Source organism: Coregonus clupeaformis, unplaced genomic scaffold, assembly GCF_020615455.1.
Source record: "Coregonus clupeaformis isolate EN_2021a unplaced genomic scaffold, ASM2061545v1 scaf0668, whole genome shotgun sequence".
NCBI lineage: Eukaryota > Metazoa > Chordata > Actinopteri > Salmoniformes > Salmonidae > Coregonus > Coregonus clupeaformis.
In genome coordinates, this window is record NW_025534123.1 from 237,563 (window position 1) to 259,018 (window position 21,456).

The following is a 21,456-nucleotide window of genomic DNA, read 5'->3' on the forward strand; positions in this document are numbered from 1 at the left end:
ATAGTAACCAGCAGGCTCTGGACCTGGTAGGGTAAGAGTTGAATACCCCTGGTATAGTAACCAGCAGGCTCTGGACCTGGTAGGGTAAGATTTGAATACCGCTGGTATAGTAACCAGCAGGCTCCGGACCTGGTAGGGTAAGAGTTAAATTCCTCTGGTATAGTAACCAGCAGGCTCCGGACCTGGTAGGGTAAGAGTTGAATACCTCTGGTATAGTAACCAGCAGGCTCCGGACCTGGTAGGGTAAGAGTTGAATACCTCTGGTATAGTAACCAGCAGGCTCTGGACCTGGTAGGGTAAGAGTTGAATACCCCTGGTATAGTAACCAGCAGGCTCTGGACCTGGTAGGGTAAGAGTTGAATACCTCTGGTATGGTAACCAGCAGGCTCTGGACCTGGTAGGGTAAGAGTTGAATACCTCTGGTATTGTAACCAGCAGGCTCCGGACCTGGTAGGGTAAGAGTTGAATACCTCAGGTATAGTAACCAGCAGGCTCTGGACCTGGTAGGGTAAGAGTTGAATACCTCTGGTATAGTATCCAGCAGGCTCTTGACCTGGTAGGATAAGAGTTGAATACCCCTGGTATAGTAACCAGCAGGACCTGGTAGGGTAAGAGTTGAATACCCCTGGTATAGGAACCAGCAGGACCTGTTAGGGTAAGAGTTGAATACCCCTGGTATGGTAACCAGCAGGTTCTAGACCTTGTAGGGTAAGAGTTGAATACCTCTGGTATGGTAACCAGCAGGACCTGGTAGGGTAAGAGTTGAATACCCCTGGTATTGTAACCAGCAGGACCTGGTAGGGTAAGAGTTGAATACCCCTGGTATAGTAACCAGCAGGACCTGGTAGGGTAAGAGTTGAATACCCCTGGTATAGTAACCAGCAGGCTCTGGACCTGGTAGGGTAAGAGTTGAATACCCCTGGTATAGTAACCAGCAGGGCTCTGGACCTGGTAGGGTAAGAGTTGAATACCCCTGGTATAGTAACCAGCAGGACCTGGTAGGGTAAGAGTTGAATACCCCTGGTATAGTAACCAGCAGGACCTGGTAGGGTAAGAGTTGAATACCCTTGTGTGTAGACAGTATCATCAGTGGAGGAGGTTCCCACTCTGAACCTCATCACTACACTGAACAAAAATACAAACGCAACATGCAACAATTTCAACGATTTTACTGAGTTACAGTTCATATAAGGAAATCAGTCAATTTAAATCAATTCATTAGGCACTAATCTATGAATTAAACATGACTGGGCAGGGGTGCAGCCTGGGAGGGCCTGGGAGGGCATAGGCCCACCCACTTGGGAGCCAGGCCCAGCCAATCAGAATGAGTTTTTCCCCACAAAAGTGCTTTATTACAGACAGAAATACTCAGTTTCATCAGCTGTCCGGGTGGCTGGTCTCAGATGATCCAGCAGGTGAAGAAGCCGGATGTGGAGGTCCTGGGCTGGCGTGGTTACACGTGGTCTGCAGTTGAGAGGCCGGTTGGACATACTTCCAAATTCTCTAAAATGACGTTGGATGCGGCTTATGGTAGAGAAATTAACATTCAATTCTCTGGAAACAGCCCTGGTGGACATTCCTGCAGTCAGCATGCCAATTGTGGCATTGTGTTGTGAGACAAAACTGCACATTTTAGAGTGGCCTTGTATTGTCCCCAGCACAAGGTGCACCTGTGTAATGATCATGCTGTTTAATTAGCTTCTTGATATGCCACACCTGTCAGGTGGATGGATTATCTTGGCAAACGAGAAATGCTCACTAACAGGGATTTAAACAAATGAGTGCAGAAATTGAGAGAAATAAGCTTTATGTGCGTATGGAACATTTCTGGGAACTTTTATTTCATCTCATGAAACATAGGACCAACACTTTACATGTTGTGTTTATATTTTTGTTCAGCATAAATGAATCAGTGATGAATACACTGATAACACTACACCCCTGGTTTTCTAACACCTGGTTTCACAGTTCCAATAAAAGAGAAGGACAAAAAGCAGCTGTCAGTCAGCTAGTTCCCAGAGGTCTGCAGCTGTCAGTCAGCTAGTTCCCAGAGGACTGCAGCTGTCAGTCAGCTAGTTCCCAGAGGACTGCAGCTGTCAGTCAGCTAGTTCCCAGAGGTCTGCAGCTGTCAGTCAGCTAGTTCCCAGAGGACTGCAGCTGTCAGTCAGCTAGTTCCCAGAGGACTGCAGCTGTCAGTCAGCTAGTTCCCAGAGGACTGCAGCTGTCAGTCAGCTAGTTCCCAGAGGTCTGCAGCTGTCAGTCAGCTAGTTCCCAGAGGACTGCAGCTGTCAGTCAGTTAGTTCCCAGAGGACTGCAGCTGTCAGTAAGCTAGTTCCCAGAGGACTGCAGCTGTCAGTAAGCTAGTTCCCAGCGGACTGCAGCTGTCAGTCAGTTAGTTCCCAGAGGTCTGCAGCTGTCAGTCAGCTAGTTCCCAGAGGACTACAGCTGTCAGTCAGCTAGTTCCCAGAGGTCTGCAGCTGTCAGTCAGCTAGTTCCCAGAGGACTGCAGCTGTCAGTCAGTTAGTTCCCAGAGGACTACAGCTGTCAGTAAGCTAGTTCGCAGAGGACTGCAGCTGTCAGTCAGCTAGTTCCCAGAGGTCTGCAGCTGTCAGTCAGCTAGTTCCCAGAGGACTGCAGCTGTCAGTCAGTTAGTTCCCAGAGGACTGCAGCTGTCAGTCAGTTAGTTCCCAGAGGACTGCAGCTGTCAGTCAGCTAGTTCCCAGAGGTCTGCAGCTGTCAGTCAGCTAGTTCCCAGAGGACTGCAGCTGTCAGTCAGTTAGTTCCCCAGAGGACTACAGCTGTCAGTAAGCTAGTTCCCAGAGGACTGCAGCTGTCAGTCAGCTAGTTCCCAGATGTCTGCAGCTGTCAGTCAGCTAGTTCCCAGAGGACTGCAGCTGTCAGTCAGTTAGTTCCCAGAGAACTGCAGCTGTCAGTCAGTTAGTTCCCAGAGGACTGCAGCTGTCAGTCAGCTAGTTCCCAGAGGACTGCAGCTGTCAGTAAGCTAGTTTCAGAGGACTGCAGCTGTCAGTCAGTTAGTTCCCAGAGGACTGCAGCTGTCAGTCAGTTAGTTCCCAGAGACTGCAGCTGTCAGTCAGTTAGTTCCCCAGAGGACTGCAGCGGTCAGTCAGCTAGTTCCCAGAGGACTGCAGCTGTCAGTCAGCTAGTTCCCAGAGGACTGCAGCTGTCAGTCAGTTAGTTCCCAGAGGTCTGCAGCTGTCAGTCAGCTAGTTCCCAGAGGTCTGCAGCTGTCAGTCAGCTAGTTCCCAGAGGACTGCAGCTGTCAGTCAGTTAGTTCCCAGAGGACTGCAGCTGTCAGTCAGCTAGTTCCAAGAGGACTGCAGCTGTCAGTCAGCTAGTTCCCAGAGGACTGCAGCTGTCAGTCAGCTAGTTCCCAGAGGACTGCAGCTGTCAGTCAGTTAGTTCCCAGAGGACTGCAGCTGTCAGTCAGCTAGTTCCCAGAGGACTGCAGCTGTCAGTCAGCTAGTTCCCAGAGGACTGCAGCTGTCAGTAAGCTAGTTCCCAGAGAACTGCAGCTGTCAGTCAGCTAGTTCCCAGAGGACTGCAGCTGTCAGTCAGCTAGTTCCCAGAGGACTGCAGCTGTCGGAGTCAGTTAGTTCCCAGAGGACTGCAGCTGTCAGTAAGCTAGTTCCCAGAGGACTGCAGCTGTCAGTCAGTTAGTTCCCAGAGGACTGCAGCTGTCAGTCAGTTAGTTCCCAGAGGACTGCAGCTGTCAGTAAGCTAGTTCCCAGAGGACTGCAGCTGTCAGTCAGCTAGTTCTCAGAGGACTGCAGCTGTCAGTCAGTTAGATCCCAGAGGACTGCAGCTGTCAGTCAGCTAGTTCCCAGAGGGACTGCAGCTGTCAGTCAGCTAGTTCCCAGAGGACTGCAGCTGTCAGTAAGCTAGTTCCCAGAGGACTGCAGCTGTCAGTCAGCTAGTTCCCAGAGGACTGCAGCTGTCAGTCAGCTAGTTCCCAGAGGACTGCAGCTGTCAGTCAGTTAGTTCCCAGAGGACTGCAGCTGTCAGTCAGCTAGTTCCCAGAGGACTGCAGCTGTCAGTCAGCTAGTTCCCAGAGGACTGCAGCTGTCAGTAAGCTAGTTCCCAGAGGACTGCAGATGTCAGTCAGCTAGTTCCCAGAGGACTGCATTTGTCAGTCAGCTAGTTCCCAGAGGACTGCAGCTGTCAGTCAGTTAGTTCCCAGAGGACTGCAGCTGTCAGTAAGCTAGTTCCCAGAGGACTGCAGCTGTCAGTCAGTTAGTTCCCAGAGGACTGCAGCTGTCAGTCAGTTAGTTCCCAGAGGACTGCAGCTGTCAGTCAGTTAGTTCCCAGAGGACTGCAGCTGACAGTCAGCTAGTTCCCAGAGGACTGCAGCTGTCAGTCAGCTAGTTCCCAGAGGACTGCAGCTGTCAGTAAGCTAGTTCCCAGAGGACTGCAGCTGTCAGTCAGTTAGTTCCCAGAGGACTGCAGCTGTCAGTCAGCTAGTTCCCAGAGGACTGCAGCTGTCAGTAAGCTAGTTCCCAGAGGACTGCAGCTGTCAGTCAGTTAGTTCCCAGAGGACTGCAGCTGTCAGTCAGTTAGTTCCCAGAGGACTGCAGCTGTCAGTAAGCTAGTTCCCAGAGGACTGCAGCTGTCAGTAAGCTAGTTCCCAGCGGACTGCAGCTGTCATTCAGTTAGTTCCCAGAGGTCTGCAGCTGTCAGTCAGCTAGTTCCCAGAGGACTACAGCTGTCAGTCAGCTAGTTCCCAGAGGTCTGCAGCTGTCAGTCAGCTAGTTCCCAGAGGACTGCAGCTGTCAGTCAGTTAGTTCCCAGAGGACTGCAGCTGTCAGTCAGTTAGTTCCCAGAGGACTGCAGCTGTCAGTCAGCTAGTTCCCAGAGGTATGCAGCTGTCAGTCAGCTAGTTCCCAGAGGACTGCAGCTGTCAGTCAGTTAGTTCCCAGAGGACTACAGCTGTCAGTAAGCTAGTTCCCAGAGGACTGCAGCTGTCAGTCAGCTAGTTCCCAGATGTCTGCAGCTGTCAGTCAGCTAGTTCCCAGAGGACTGCAGCTGTCAGTCAGTTAGTTCCCAGAGGACTGCAGCTGTCAGTCAGTTAGTTCCCAGAGGACTGCAGCTGTCAGTCAGCTAGTTCCCAGAGGACTGCAGCTGTCAGTCAGCTAGTTCCCAGAGGACTGCAGCTGTCAGTAAGCTAGTTCCCAGAGGACTACAGCTGTCAGTAAGCTAGTTCCCAGAGGACTGCAGCTGTCAGTCAGTTAGTTCCCAGAGGTCTGCAGCTGTCAGTCAGTTAGTTCCCGAGAGGACTGCAGCTGTCAGTCAGCTAGTTCCCAGAGGACTGCAGCTGTCAGTCAGTTAGATTCCCCAGAGGACTGCAGCTGTCAGTCAGCTAGTTCCCAGAGGACTGCAGCTGTCAGTCAGCTAGTTCCCAGAGGACTGCAGCTGTCAGTAAGCTGGTTCCCAGAGAACTGCAGCTGTCAGTCGGCTAGTTCCCAGAGGACTGCAGCTGTCAGTCAGCTGGTTCCCAGAGGACTGCAGCTGTCAGTCAGTTAGTTCCCAGAGGACTGCAGCTGTCAGTAAGCTAGTTCCCAGAGGACTGCAGCTGTCAGTCAGTTAGTTCCCAGAGGACTGCAGCTGTCAGTCAGTTAGTTCCCAGAGGACTGCAGCTGTCAGTAAGCTAGTTCCCAGAGGACTGCAGCTGTCAGTCAGCTAGTTCCCAGAGGACTGCAGCTGTCAGTCAGTTAGATCCCAGAGGACTGCAGCTGTCAGTCAGCTAGTTCCCAGAGGACTGCAGCTGTCAGTCAGCTAGTTCCCAGATATCTGCTGCTGTCAGTCAGCTAGTTCCCAGAAGACTGCAGCTGTCAGTCAGTTAGTTCCCAGAGGACTGCAGCTGTCAGTCAGTTGTTCCCAGAGGACTGCAGCTGTCAGTCAGCTAGTTCCCAGAGGACTACAGCTGTCAGTCAGCTAGTTCCCAGAGGACTGCAGCTGTCAGTAAGCTAGTTCCCAGAGGACTACAGCTGTCAGTAAGCTAGTTCCCAGAGGACTGCAGTTGTCAGTCAGTTAGTTCCCAGAGGTCTGCAGCTGTCAGTCAGTTAGTTCCCCAGAGGACTGCAGCTGTCAGTCAGCTAGTTCCCAGAGGACTGCAGCTGTCAGTCAGTTAGTTCCCAGAGGACTGCAGCTGTCAGTCAGCTAGTTCCCAGAGGACTGCAGCTGTCAGTCAGCTAGTTCCCAGAGGACTGCAGCTGTCAGTAAGCTGGTTCCCAGAGGACTGCAGCTGTCAGTCAGCTAGTTCCCAGAGGACTGCAGCTGTCAGTCAGCTAGTTCCCAGAGGACTGCAGCTGTCAGTCAGTTAGTTCCCAGAGGACTGCAGCTGTCAGTAAGCTAGTTCCCAGAGGACTGCAGCTGTCAGTCAGTTAGTTCCCAGAGGACTGCAGCTGTCAGTCAGTTAGTTCCCAGAGGACTGCAGCTGTCAGTAAGCTAGTTCCCAGAGGACTGCAGCTGTCAGTCAGCTAGTTCCCAGAGGACTGCAGCTGTCAGTCAGTTAGATCCCAGAGGACTGCAGCTGTCAGTCAGCTAGTTCCCAGAGGACTGCAGCTGTCAGTCAGCTAGTTCCCAGAGGACTGCAGCTGTCAGTAAGCTAGTTCCCAGAGGACTGCAGCTGTCAGTCAGCTAGTTCCCAGAGGACTGCAGCTCTCAGTCAGCTAGTTCCCAGAGGACTGCAGCTGTCAGTCAGTTAGTTCCCAGAGGACTGCAGCTGTCAGTCAGCTAGTTCCCAGAGGACTGCAGCTGTCAGTCAGCTAGTTCCCAGAGGACTGCAGCTGTCAGTAAGCTAGTTCCCAGAGGACTGCAGCTGTCAGTCAGCTAGTTCACAGAGGACTGCAGCTGTCAGTCAGCTAGTTCCCAGAGGACTGCAGCTGTCAGTCAGTTAGTTCCCAGAGGACTGCAGCTGTCAGTAAGATAGTTCCCAGAGGACTGCAGCTGTCAGTCAGTTAGTTCCCAGAGGACTGCAGCTGTCAGTCAGTTAGTTCCCAGAGGACTGCGGCTGTCAGTCAGTTAGTTCCCAGAGGAATGCAGCTGTCAGTCAGCTAGTTCCCAGAGGACTGTAGCTGTCAGTCAGCTAGTTCCCAGAGGACTGCAGCTGTCAGTAAGCTAGTTCCCAGAGGACTGCAGCTGTCAGTCAGCTAGTTCCCAGAGGACTGCAGCTGTCAGTCAGCTAGTTTCCCAGAGGACTGCAGCTGTCAGTAAGCTAGTTCCCAGAGGACTGCAGCTGTCAGTCAGTTAGTTCCCAGAGGACTGCAGCTGTCAGTCAGTTAGTTCCCCAGAGGACTGCAGCTGTCAGTAAGCTAGTTCCCCAGAGGACTGCAGCTGTCAGTAAGCTAGTTCCCAGAGGACTACAGCTGTCAGTCAGCTAGTTCCCAGAGGTCTACAGCTGTCAGTCAGCTAGTTCCCAGAGGACTGCAGCTGTCAGTCAGTTAGTTCCCAGAGGACTACAGCTGTCAGTAAGCTAGTTCCCAGAGGACTGCAGCTGTCAGTCAGCTAGTTCCCAGAGGTCTGCAGCTGTCAGTCAGCTAGTTCCCAGAGGACTGCAGCTGTCAGTCAGCTAGTTCCCAGATGTCTGCAGCTGTCAGTCAGCTAGTTCCCAGAGGACTGCAGCTGTCAGTCAGTTAGTTCCCAGAGGACTGCAGCTGTCAGTCAGTTAGTTCCCAGAGGACTGCAGCTGTCAGTCAGCTAGTTCCCAGAGGACTGCAGCTGTCAGTCAGCTAGTTCCCAGAGGACTGCAGCTGTCAGTAAGCTAGTTCCCAGAGGACTACAGCTGTCAGTAAGCTAGTTCCCAGAGGACTGCAGCTGTCAGTCAGTTAGTTCCCAGAGGTCTGCAGCTGTCAGTCAGTTAGTTCCCCAGAGGACTGCAGCTGTCAGTCAGCTAGTTCCCAGAGGACTGCAGCTGTCAGTCAGTTAGTTCCCAGAGGACTGCAGCTGTCAGTCAGCTAGTTCCCAGAGGACTGCAGCTGTCAGTCAGCTAGTTCCCAGAGGACTGCAGCTGTCAGTAAGCTAGTTCCCAGAGAACTGCAGCTGTCAGTCAGCTAGTTCCCAGAGGACTGCAGCTGTCAGTCAGCTAGTTCCCAGAGGACTGCAGCTGTCAGTCAGTTAGTTCCCAGAGGACTGCAGCTGTCAGTCAGTTAGTTCCCAGAGGACTGCAGCTGTCAGTCAGCTAGTTCCCAGAGGACTGCAGCTGTCAGTCAGCTGGTTCCCAGAGGACTGCAGCTGTCAGTAAGCTAGTTCCCAGAGGACTGCAGCTGTCAGTCAGCTAGTTCACAGAGGACTGCAGCTGTCAGTCAGCTGGTTCCCAGAGGACTGCAGCTGTCAGTCAGTTAGTTCCCAGAGGACTGCAGCTGTCAGTAAGATAGTTCCCAGAGGACTGCAGCTGTCAGTCAGTTGGTTCCCAGAGGACTGCAGCTGTCAGTCAGTTAGTTCCCAGAGGACTGCAGCTGTCAGTCAGTTAGTTCCCAGAGGAATGCAGCTGTCAGTCAGCTAGTTCCCCAGAGGACTGTAGCTGTCAGTCAGCTAGTTCCCAGAGGACTGCAGCTGTCAGTAAGCTAGTTCCCAGAGGACTGCAGCTGTCAGTCAGCTAGTTCCCAGAGGACTGCAGCTGTCAGTCAGCTAGTTCCCAGAGGACTGCAGCTGTCAGTAAGCTAGTTCCCAGAGGACTGCAGCTGTCAGTCAGTTAGTTCCCAGAGGACTGCAGCTGTCAGTCAGTTAGTTCCCAGAGGACTGCAGCTGTCAGTAAGCTAGTTCCCAGAGGACTGCAGCTGTCAGTAAGCTAGTTCCCAGAGGACTACAGCTGTCAGTCAGCTAGTTCCCAGAGGTCTACAGCTGTCAGTCAGCTAGTTCCCAGAGGACTGCAGCTGTCAGTCAGTTAGTTCCCAGAGGACTACAGCTGTCAGTAAGCTAGTTCCCAGAGGACTGCAGCTGTCAGTCAGCTAGTTCCCAGAGGTCTGCAGCTGTCAGTCAGCTAGTTCCCAGAGGACTGCAGCTGTCAGTCAGTTAGTTCCCAGAGGACTGCAGCTGTCAGTCAGTTAGTTCCCAGAGGACTGCAGCTGTCAGTCAGCTAGTTCCCAGAGGTCTGCAGTTGTCAGTCAGCTGGTTCCCCAGAGGACTGCAGCTGTCAGTCAGTTAGTTCCCAGAGGACTACAGCTGTCAGTAAGCTAGTTCCCCCAGAGGACTGCAGCTGTCAGTCAGCTAGTTCCCAGATGTCTGCAGCTGTCAGTCAGCTAGTTCCCAGAGGACTGCAGCTGTCAGTCAGTTAGTTCCCAGAGGACTGCAGCTGTCAGTCAGTTAGTTCCCAGAGGACTGCAGCTGTCAGTCAGCTAGTTCCCAGAGGACTGCAGCTGTCAGTCAGCTAGTTCCCAGAGGACTGCAGCTGTCAGTAAGCTAGTTCCCAGAGGACTACAGCTGTCAGTAAGCTAGTTCCCAGAGGACTGCAGCTGTCAGTCAGTTAGTTCCCCAGAGGTCTGCAGCTGTCAGTCAGTTAGTTCCCAGAGGACTGCAGCTGTCAGTCAGCTAGTTCCCAGAGGACTGCAGCTGTCAGTCAGTTAGTTCCCAGAGGACTGCAGCTGTCAGTCAGCTAGTTCCCCAGAGGTCTGCAGCTGTCAGTCAGTTAGTTTCCCAGAGGACTGCAGCTGTCAGTAAGCTAGTTCCCAGAGGACTGCAGCTGTCAGTCAGTTAGTTCCCAGAGGTCTGCAGCTGTCAGTCAGTTAGTTCCCAGAGGACTGCAGCTGTCAGTCAGCTAGTTCCCAGAGGACTGCAGCTGTCAGTCAGTTAGTTCCCAGAGGACTGCAGCTGTCAGTCAGCTAGTTCCCAGAGGTCTGCAGCTGTCAGTCAGTTAGTTCCCAGAGGACTGCAGCTGTCAGTCAGTTAGTTCCCAGAGGACTGCAGCTGTCAGTCAGTTAGTTCCCCAGAGGACTGCAGCTGTCAGTAAGCTAGTTCCCCAGAGGACTGCAGCTGTCAGTCATCTAGTTCCCATAGGACTGCAGCTGTCAGTAAGCTAGTTCCCAGAGGACTGCAGCTGTCATTCAGTTAGTTCCCAGAGGACTGCAGCTGTCAGTAAGCTAGTTCCCAGAGGACTGCAGCTGTCAGTCAGTTAGTCTCAGAGGACTGCAGCTGTCAGTCAGCTAGTTCGCAGAGAACTGCAGCTGTCAGTAAGCTAGTTCCCAGAAGACTGCAGCTGTCAGTCAGCTAGTTCCCAGAGGACTGCAGCTGTCAGTCAGCTAGTTCCCAGAGGACTGCAGCTGTCAGTCAGTTAGTTCCCAGAGGACTGCAGCTGTCAGTAAGCTAGTTCCCAGAGGACTGCAGCTGTCAGTCAGTTAGTTCCCAGAGGACTGCAGCTGTCAGTCAGTTAGTTCCCAGAGGACTGCAGCTGTCAGTCAGTTAGTTCCCAGAGGACTGCAGCTGACAGTCAGCTAGTTCCCAGAGGACTGCAGCTGTCAGTCAGCTAGTTCCCAGAGGACTGCAGCTGTCAGTAAGCTAGTTCCCAGAGGACTGCAGCTGTCAGTCAGTTAGTTCCCAGAGGACTGCAGCTGTCAGTCAGCTAGTTCCCAGAGGACTGCAGCTGTCAGTAAGCTAGTTCCCAGAGGACTGCAGCTGTCAGTCAGTTAGTTCCCAGAGGACTGCAGCTGTCAGTCAGTTAGTTCCCCAGAGGACTGCAGCTGTCAGTAAGCTGGTTCCAGAGGACTGCAGCTGTCAGTAAGCTAGTTCCCAGCGGACTGCAGCTGTCATTCAGTTAGTTCCCAGAGGTCTGCAGCTGTCAGTCAGCTAGTTCCCAGAGGACTACAGCTGTCAGTCAGCTAGTTCCCAGAGGGTCTGCAGCTGTCAGTCAGCTAGTTCCCAGAGGACTGCAGCTGTCAGTCAGTTAGTTCCCAGAGGACTGCAGCTGTCAGTCAGTTAGTTCCCAGAGGACTGCAGCTGTCAGTCAGCTAGTTCCCAGAGGTATGCAGCTGTCAGTCAGCTAGTTCCCAGAGGACTGCAGCTGTCAGTCAGTTAGTTCCCAGAGGACTACAGCTGTCAGTAAGCTAGTTCCCAGAGGACTGCAGCTGTCAGTCAGCTAGTTCCCAGATGTCTGCAGCTGTCAGTCAGCTAGTTCCCAGAGGACTGCAGCTGTCAGTCAGTTAGTTCCCAGAGGACTGCAGCTGTCAGTCAGTTAGTTCCCAGAGGACTGCAGCTGTCAGTCAGCTAGTTCCCAGAGGACTGCAGCTGTCAGTCAGCTAGTTCCCAGAGGACTGCAGCTGTCAGTAAGCTAGTTCCCAGAGGACTACAGCTGTCAGTAAGCTAGTTCCCAGAGGACTGCAGCTGTCAGTCAGTTAGTTCCCAGAGGTCTGCAGCTGTCAGTCAGTTAGTTCCCAGAGGACTGCAGCTGTCAGTCAGCTAGTTCCCAGAGGACTGCAGCTGTCAGTCAGTTAGTTCCCAGAGGACTGCAGCTGTCAGTCAGCTAGTTCCCAGAGGACTGCAGCTGTCAGTCAGCTAGTTCCCAGAGGACTGCAGCTGTCAGTAAGCTAGTTCCCAGAGAACTGCAGCTGTCAGTCAGCTAGTTCCCAGAGGACTGCAGCTGTCAGTCAGCTAGTTCCCAGAGGACTGCAGCTGTCAGTCAGTTAGTTCCCAGAGGACTGCAGCTGTCAGTAAGCTAGTTCCCCAGAGGACTGCAGCTGTCAGTCAGTTAGTTCCCAGAGGACTGCAGCTGTCAGTCAGTTAGTTCCCAGAGGACTGCAGCTGTCAGTAAGCTAGTTCCCAGAGGACTGCAGCTGTCAGTCAGCTAGTTCCCAGAGGACTGCAGCTGTCAGTCAGTTAGATCCCAGAGGACTGCAGCTGTCAGTCAGCTAGTTCCCAGAGGACTGCAGCTGTCAGTCAGCTAGTTCCCAGATATCTGCTGCTGTCAGTCAGCTAGTTCCCAGAAGACTGCAGCTGTCAGTCAGTTAGTTCCCAGAGGACTGCAGCTGTCAGTCAGTTAGTTCCCAGAGGACTGCAGCTGTCAGTCAGCTAGTTCCCAGAGGACTACAGCTGTCAGTCAGCTAGTTCCCAGAGGACTGCAGCTGTCAGTAAGCTAGTTCCCAGAGGACTACAGCTGTCAGTAAGCTAGTTCCCAGAGGACTGCAGCTGTCAGTCAGTTAGTTCCCAGAGGTCTGCAGCTGTCAGTCAGTTAGTTCCCAGAGGACTGCAGCTGTCAGTCAGCTAGTTCCCAGAGGACTGCAGCTGTCAGTCAGTTAGTTCCCAGAGGACTGCAGCTGTCAGTCAGCTAGTTCCCAGAGGACTGCAGCTGTCAGTCAGCTAGTTCCCAGAGGACTGCAGCTGTCAGTAAGCTAGTTCCCAGAGAACTGCAGCTGTCAGTCAGCTAGTTCCCAGAGGACTGCAGCTGTCAGTCAGCTAGTTCCCAGAGGACTGCAGCTGTCAGTCAGTTAGTTCCCAGAGGACTGCAGCTGTCAGTAAGCTAGTTCCCAGAGGACTGCAGCTGTCAGTCAGTTAGTTCCCAGAGGACTGCAGCTGTCAGTCAGTTAGTTCCCAGAGGACTGCAGCTGTCAGTAAGCTAGTTCCCAGAGGACTGCAGCTGTCAGTCAGCTAGTTCCCAGAGGACTGCAGCTGTCAGTCAGTTAGATCCCAGAGGACTGCAGCTGTCAGTCAGCTAGTTCCCAGAGGACTGCAGCTGTCAGTCAGCTAGTTCCCAGAGGACTGCAGCTGTCAGTAGGCTAGTTCCCAGAGGACTGCAGCTGTCAGTCAGCTAGTTCCCAGAGGACTGCAGCTCTCAGTCAGCTAGTTCCCAGAGGACTGCAGCTGTCAGTCAGTTAGTTCCCAGAGGACTGCAGCTGTCAGTCAGCTAGTTCCCAGAGGACTGCAGCTGTCAGTCAGCTAGTTCCCAGAGGACTGCAGCTGTCAGTAAGCTAGTTCCCAGAGGACTGCAGCTGTCAGTCAGCTAGTTCACAGAGGACTGCAGCTGTCAGTCAGCTAGTTCCCAGAGGACTGCAGCTGTCAGTCAGTTAGTTCCCAGAGGACTGCAGCTGTCAGTAAGATAGTTCCCAGAGGACTGCAGCTGTCAGTCAGTTAGTTCCCAGAGGACTGCAGCTGTCAGTCAGTTAGTTCCCAGAGGACTGCAGCTGTCAGTCAGTTAGTTCCCAGAGGAATGCAGCTGTCAGTCAGCTAGTTCCCAGAGGACTGTAGCTGTCAGTCAGCTAGTTCCCAGAGGACTGCAGCTGTCAGTAAGCTAGTTCCCAGAGGACTGCAGCTGTCAGTCAGCTAGTTCCCAGAGGACTGCAGCTGTCAGTCAGCTAGTTCCCAGAGGACTGCAGCTGTCAGTAAGCTAGTTCCCAGAGGACTGCAGCTGTCAGTCAGTTAGTTCCCAGAGGACTGCAGCTGTCAGTCAGTTAGTTCCCAGAGGACTGCAGCTGTCAGTAAGCTAGTTCCCAGAGGACTGCAGCTGTCAGTAAGCTAGTTCCCAGAGGACTACAGCTGTCAGTCAGCTAGTTCCCAGAGGTCTACAGCTGTCAGTCAGCTAGTTCCCAGAGGACTGCAGCTGTCAGTCAGTTAGTTCCCAGAGGACTACAGCTGTCAGTAAGCTAGTTCCCAGAGGACTGCAGCTGTCAGTCAGCTAGTTCCCAGAGGTCTGCAGCTGTCAGTCAGCTAGTTCCCAGAGGACTGCAGCTGTCAGTCAGTTAGTTCCCAGAGGACTGCAGCTGTCAGTCAGTTAGTTCCCAGAGGACTGCAGCTGTCAGTCAGCTAGTTCCCAGAGGTCTGCAGTTGTCAGTCAGCTAGTTCCCAGAGGACTGCAGCTGTCAGTCAGTTAGTTCCCAGAGGACTACAGCTGTCAGTAAGCTAGTTCCCAGAGGACTGCAGCTGTCAGTCAGCTAGTTCCCAGATGTCTGCAGCTGTCAGTCAGCTAGTTCCCAGAGGACTGCAGCTGTCAGTCAGTTAGTTCCCAGAGGACTGCAGCTGTCAGTCAGTTAGTTCCCAGAGGACTGCAGCTGTCAGTCAGCTAGTTCCCAGAGGACTGCAGCTGTCAGTCAGCTAGTTCCCAGAGGACTGCAGCTGTCAGTAAGCTAGTTCCCAGAGGACTACAGCTGTCAGTAAGCTAGTTCCCAGAGGACTGCAGCTGTCAGTCAGTTAGTTCCCAGAGGTCTGCAGCTGTCAGTCAGTTAGTTCCCAGAGGACTGCAGCTGTCAGTCAGCTAGTTCCCAGAGGACTGCAGCTGTCAGTCAGTTAGTTCCCAGAGGACTGCAGCTGTCAGTCAGCTAGTTCCCAGAGGTCTGCAGCTGTCAGTCAGTTAGTTCCCAGAGGACTGCAGCTGTCAGTAAGCTAGTTCCCAGAGGACTGCAGCTGTCAGTCAGTTAGTTCCCAGAGGTCTGCAGCTGTCAGTCAGTTAGTTCCCAGAGGACTGCAGCTGTCAGTCAGCTAGTTCCCAGAGGACTGCAGCTGTCAGTCAGTTAGTTCCCAGAGGACTGCAGCTGTCAGTCAGCTAGTTCCCAGAGGTCTGCAGCTGTCAGTCAGTTAGTTCCCAGAGGACTGCAGCTGTCAGTCAGTTAGTTCCCAGAGGACTGCAGCTGTCAGTCAGTTAGTTCCCAGAGGACTGCAGCTGTCAGTAAGCTAGTTCCCAGAGGACTGCAGCTGTCAGTCATCTAGTTCCCATAGGACTGCAGCTGTCAGTAAGCTAGTTCCCAGAGGACTGCAGCTGTCATTCAGTTAGTTCCCAGAGGACTGCAGCTGTCAGTAAGCTAGTTCCCAGAGGACTGCAGCTGTCAGTCAGTTAGTCTCAGAGGACTGCAGCTGTCAGTCAGCTAGTTCGCAGAGAACTGCAGCTGTCAGTAAGCTAGTTCCCAGAAGACTGCAGCTGTCAGTCAGCTAGTTCCCAGAGGACTGCAGCTGTCAGTAAGCTAGTTCCCAGAGGTCTGCAGCTGTCAGTCAGTTAGTTCCCAGAGGACTGCAGCTGTCAGTCAGCTAGTTCCCAGAGGACTGCAGCTGTCAGTCAGTTAGTTCCCAGAGGACTGCAGCTGTCAGTAAGCTAGTTCCCAGAGGACTGCAGCTGTCAGTCAGCTAGTTCCCAGAGGACTGCAGCTGTCAGTCAGTTAGTTCCCAGAGGACTGCAGCTGTCAGTCAGCTAGTTCCCAGAGGTCTGCAGCTGTCAGTCAGTTAGTTCCCAGAGGACTGCAGCTGTCAGTCAGCTAGTTCCCAGAGGACTGCAGCTGTCAGTCAGTTAGTTCCCAGAGGACTGCAGCTGTCAGTAAGCTAGTTCCCAGAGGTCTGCAGCTGTCAGTAAGCTAGTTCCCAGAGGACTGCAGCTGTCAGTCAGTTAGTTCCCAGAGGTCTGCAGCTGTCAGTAAGCTAGTTCCCAGAGGACTGCAGCTGTCAGTCAGTTAGTTACCAGAGGACTGTAACGATCCCGGCAGTCTGAGTCGGGTCCTGTCTGTGTACTAGTCTTTCTGCTCGTGATCTCCAGTTTCCCGAGGGTTCTGGAACGCTCCCTGCCTGGTTGCCGGGCAACGTTGCTAGGCGGGAGCTCTCTTGATTTCCGCACCTGCATCCCATCAGCAATCTGCACACCTGGTCCTGATCATCACCCTTCTTAGGCTCTGGCCTAACATCCATTCCCTGCCGGATCGTTAGCCATGAACAGTATGTTTATCAGCGGATCAGTCTTCGAGCTTAGAGCATTAGTTTTGTTGTTTTGCACCTTGTTTGCTTGTTGTATGCTTACCTCGTTTTGTTCTCCCTGCAGTCACTCGTCCGGAACCTTCACCCAACCTCTGCCTGATGGTCGGCGGCTGCCGAGCCATCATTGGACCAACTACTGCACCCTCAACAACTCATCCACGCGCCCGCTCTGTTCCCTGGATTATTCAGCAGCACTCGTGGATCAGTTAAATAAACACTCACCTTTGACACCACTTACCTTGTCCTGGTCTGCTTCTGGGTTCTGGCTTAGTAAACCGTGACAGAACGATCCAGCCAGTAATGAACCCAGCGGACCTGGACTCTGTTCGCCATGCCATTACCCATCAGGAGAAGATGTTGGGCCATCATAGCACGGTACTACAGGAGATCGCGTTGTCAGTTCGGAACCTTTCTACCGGTCTGACGGAGGTCCAGAACCAGCGCAAGTTTCCGGTGGAGGATCCACTACCGGTTTCACCCATCTCGCCTGCCGCTTCTGGAGCTGTGTCCTTCCGTGAGCCCAAGGTTCCGACGCCGGATAAATATGAGGGGGAGCTGGGAAGATGCCGTTCCTTCCTTATGCAGTGTGGGTTAGTGTTCGATCTACAGCCCTACTCTTATGCCACAGACAAGGCTAGGATAGCCTTTGTGATTGAGTTGCTGCGTGGTCGAGCGCTGGAGTGGGCTTCAGCCGTTTGGGAACGACAGGATCCCTGCATGGCTTCATACCAGGGGTTCACGGCCGAGATGAGGAAGCTCTTCGACCATTCCGTCCGAGGGAGGGACGCAGCTAGGCGCCTGTTTTCGCTCGCCAAGGAACTCGCAGCGTGGCCGACTTCGTGATCGAGTTCAAGACGTTGGCTGTGGAGAGTGGGTGGAATGAGGAGTCTCTGCAAGCGGCCTTTTACCAGGGTCTGTCGGAGCAGCTCAAGGATGAGTTGATCTCCTATCCGGAGCCTAGTGACCTGGACAGCTTGGTAGCCTTGTCTATTCGGGTGGATAATCGAGTCCGAGAGCCGAAGGAGGGAGAAGCAATGGGTCCCGTCCAACCGATCAGCTTCTCAGGTTCCAGTCGGGTCGGGATTGGACCAGAATACGTCGATCATCGTCCACCACACAGGATTAGTGGAGAGGTCCTGTCTCCCGATTCTGAACCCATGCAAGTGGGGCGGCACGGGTTAACCAAGGAGGAGCGCCAACACAGACGTAGGACTAACTGTTGCCTCTACTGTGGTGGTTCGGGACATTACCTCGCCACTTGTTCCCGGCGGTCGTCAAACTACGCGGCTCGCTAAAGTTGGGAGGACTTTTAGCGAGCCAGTTTCGACCTCTCAATACCTCTGTCAGACCCCCGTTCCCGGCTACCCTTATGAACAGGAATCAGAGCTTAGCGATTAACGCTTTATCGATTCAGGTGCCGATGGAAGCTTTCTTGATGCCGAGTTGGTGGAACAGCTGGGGCTTTCCAAGGAGCAATTGCCGGAAGCCATTGAAGCTACCACTCTGGACGGCAGTAGTCTGGCACGTATCACGATGAGGACTGAACCGGTTAAGATGCTGTTGTCGGGGAATCATTCTGAGATGATTTCATTCTTCATTCTGCCGTCTTCCCATGTTCCTCTGGTCCTTGGATACCCCTGGCTGAAGGAACACAATCCCACGTTCGATTGGGTGACGGGCAAGGTAACGAGTTGGAGCCTTGATTGTCATGCTAACTGTCTCAAGACTGCCTGTCCCCATTCGGTTCCCAGTCAGGTGATTGAGGCTAAACCCCCAGATTTGTCCCTGGTTCCCGAGACATATCACGATTTGGGGAAGTGTTCAGTAAGCAGAAGGCTCTGTCACTCCCTCCCCACCGACCATATGATTGTGCCATCAACCTGTTCCCTGGAGCTGTCTACCCCAAGGGAAGGTTATACAGTATCTCCCGACCTGAACGTGAGGCTTTGGAGACCTACATCAAGGAGTCCCTAGCTGCTGGTCTCGTTCGGCCCTCGTCATCACCCCTGGGGGCAGGATTCTTCTTTGTGGGTAAGAAGGATGGCTCTCTTCGACCGTGTATTGATTATCGGGGGTTGAATGACATCACGGTCAAGAACAAGTATCCCCTGCCCTTGATGAGTTCTGCCTTCGACTCTTACAGGGTGCTACGGTGTTCACCAAGCTAGACCTACGCAATGCGTATCACATGGTCCGGATCAGAGAGGGGGACGAGTGGTTGACGGGTTTCAATACACCGATGGGTCACTTCGAGTATCAGGTGATGCCGTTTGGACTGACCAATGCTCCAGCGGTATTCCAGAGTATGGTGAACGACGTCCTGAGAGATATGATCGGTCTCTTTGTGTTTGTTTACCTGGATGACATTCTGATCTTTCTCGAAGGAACCTTCCGACCACGTCCAGCATGTCCGGCAGGTTCTGCAGCGATTGTTGGAGAATCGCCTGTTCGTGAAGGCCGAGAAGTGCGAGTTTCACGCCCACACGACATCCTTCCTCGGGTACATCATCTCCAGGGGAGAGATTAGGGATGGACCAGGGAGAAGGTTAGAGCGGTTCTGGAATGGGCCCAGCCCGGTACGAGATTGCAGCTCCAGAGATTTTTGGGGTTTGCGAATTTCTACCGCAGATTCATCCGGGATTACAGCCGTGTGGCCGCTCCGTTAACGGCCTTGACTTCCAGTATCAGGACCTTCAAGTGGAATCCGGAGGCGGATCGAGCGTTTCTGGATTTGAAGAGGCGATTCACCAACGCACCGATTCTCTCTCAACCGGACACGGCCCGTCAGTTCGTCGTTGAAGTGGACGCGTCTGATGTGGGAGTTGGCGCCATCCTGTCGCAGCGATGCTCCACGGACAGTAAACTCCATCCCTGCGCCTACTACTCTCGTCGCCTTTCGCCTGCGGAGAGGAACTACGATGTGGGTAACCGGGAGCTTCTCGCGGTGAAACTTGCCTTGGAGGAGTGGCGCCACTGGTTGGAGGGGGGCGGAGCAACCGTTTATTGTCTGGACTGACCACAAGAATCTTGCTTACGTGCAATCGGCTAGACGTCGCAACTCCCGCCAGGCCAGGTGGGCGTTGTTTTTCGGACGATTCAATTTTTCCCTGACGCTCCGACCTGGATCTAAGAACGGCAAGGCGGACGCCTTGTCCCGGATGTTCTCCAAGACGGAAGAGAGTGGGTCCAAGACCGAGACAATTCTCCCCGGAACTGCGTCGTGGGAGCAGTTATGTGGAAGATTGAGGAGGAGGTGATGGCGGCCCTTCGGACGCAGCCCGGTCCCGGTAACGGTCCACCCGGTCGGTTGTTTGTGCCTGAGTCGGTTCGCCCTGCTGTCCTCAAATGGTCCCACGCCAGCAAGATGGCTTGTCACCCTGGCGTGGCTCGGACGATGGCGTTTCTTCGCAGACGGTTTTGGTGGCCTGCCATGGCCGAGGATACTCGGGGTTTTGTTGCTGCCTGTCCAGTGTGTGCGCAGAATAAGAGTACCAATCGGCCCAGCTCTGGACTACTTCACCCCCTTCCTATTCCCCGGCGACCATGGTCGCATCTGGCCCTGGACTTTGTCACTGGGTTGCCCGCTTCTGAGGGGAACACGGTCGTTCTGACTATCGTGGACAGATTCAGCAAGTTCGCCCACTTTGTGCCTATTGCCAAGCTTCCTCTGCCTCGGAGACGTCCGAGATCCTGGTTAGGGAGGTTTTCAGGGTCCACGGTTTGCCCAGTGATATCGTTTCCGACCGTGGCCCTCAGTTTACCTCTGCTGTCTGGAAGTCCTTCTGTTTGGCCATTGGAGCTACAGTCAGTCTCACATCTGGTTTTCACCCCCAATCTAATGGTCAGGCGGAGAGAGCCAACCAGAAGATGGAATCCACGCTACGCTGCCTGGTCTCTTCCAACCCCACCTCCTGGGTCTCTCAGTTGCCTTGGGTTGAGTATGCCCACAATACTCTCCCCTACATCTGCCACTGGGATGTCTCCCTTCCAGTGCCTGTATGGCTACCAACCTCCCTTGTTCCCTTCTCAGGAGAAGGAGCTCTCAGTGCCTTCTGTTCAGGCCCATATTCGCCGTGGGCCACGGACCTGGATCGGGCCAGAAAGGCACTCTTAGAGTTTCGGACCGGTATCAGCTCCAGGCGACCGTCGGCGGATCCCCGCTCCCACCTATACCATCGGAGATAGGGTCTGGTTGGCCACACGGGATCTTCCTTTACGGACTGAGTCTAGGAAGTTGTTACCGAGTTCATTGGTCCGCTTTGTGGTGGAGAAGGTGATCAATCCGGTGGCAGTTCGACTCAAACTACCGAGGACGCTCAGAGTCCATCCCACCTTTCATGTCTCCTGCCTCAAGCCTGTTTTCCTCAGTCCTCTGTTGCCTCCTCCGCTCCTCCTCCTCCCTCCTCGGATGATCGGAGGTGGTCCTGCCTACACGGTGCGACGCATCATGGATTCCAGACGGCGGGCGGGGTTTCCAGTATCTCGTGGACTGGGAGGGGTATGGTCCTGAAGAGAGGAGTTGGATTCCCGCGGCGACAGATCTAGATGCTGACCTCATTCGGACTTCTACCGCTCCATCCTGCGCGCTCCGGGAGTCCGCCCGGGGCGTTCGCGGAGGGGGTACTGTAACGATCCCGGCAGTCTGAGTCGGGTCTGTCTGTGTACTAGTCTTTCTGTGCTCGTGATCTCCAGTTTCCCGAGGGTTCTGGAACGCTCCCTGCCTGGTTGCCGGGCAACGGCTAGGCGGGGAGCTCTCTTGATTTCCGCACCGGCATCCCATCAGCAATCTGCACACCTGGTCCTGATCATCACCCTTCTTAGGCTCTGGCCTAACATCCATTCCCTGCCGGATCGTTAGCCATGAACAGTATGTTTATCAGCGGATCAGTCTTAGAGCTTAGAGCATTAGTTTTGTTGTTTTGCACCTTGTTTGCTTGTTGTATGCTTACCTCCGTTTTGTTCTCCCTGCAGTCATCTCGTCCGGAACCTTCACCCAACCTCTGCCTGATGGTCGGGCGGCTGCCGAGCCATCATTGGACCAACTACTGCACCCTCAACAACCATCCACGCCGCCCGCTCTGTTCCCTGGATTATTCAGCAGCACTCGTGGATCAGTTAAATAAACACTCACCTTTGACACCACTTACCTTGTCCTGGTCTGCTTCTGGGTTCTGGCTTAGTAAACCGTGACAAGGACTGCAGCTGTCAGTCAGTTAGTTCCCAGAGGACTACAGCTGTCAGTCAGCTAGTTCCCAGAGGACTGCAGCTGTCAGTCAGTTAGTTCCCAGAGGTCTGCAGCTGTCAGTCAGCTAGTTCCCAGAGGAATACAGCTGTCAGTCAGCTAGTTCCCAGAGGACTGCAGCTCTCAGTAAGCTAGTTCCCAGAGGACTGCAGCTGTCAGTCAGTTAGTTCCCAGAGGTCTGCAGCTGTCAGTAAGCTAGTTCCCAGCGGACTGCAGCTCTCAGTAAGCTAGTTCCCAGAGGACTGCAGCTGTCAGTCAGTTAGTTCCCAGAGGTCTGCAGCTGTCAGTAAGCTAGTTCCCAGAGGACTGCAGCTGTCAGTCAGTTAGTTCCCAGAGGTCTGCAGCTGTCAGTAAGCTAGTTCCCAGAGGACTGCAGCTGTCAGTCAGCTAGTTCCCAGAGGACTGCAGCTCTCAGTAAGCTAGTTCCCAGAGGACTGCAGCTGTCAGTCAGTTAGTTCCCAGAGGTCTGCAGCTGTCAGTAAGCTAGTTCCCAGAGGACTGCAGCTGTCAGTAAGCTAGTTCCCAGAGGACTGCAGCTGTCAGTC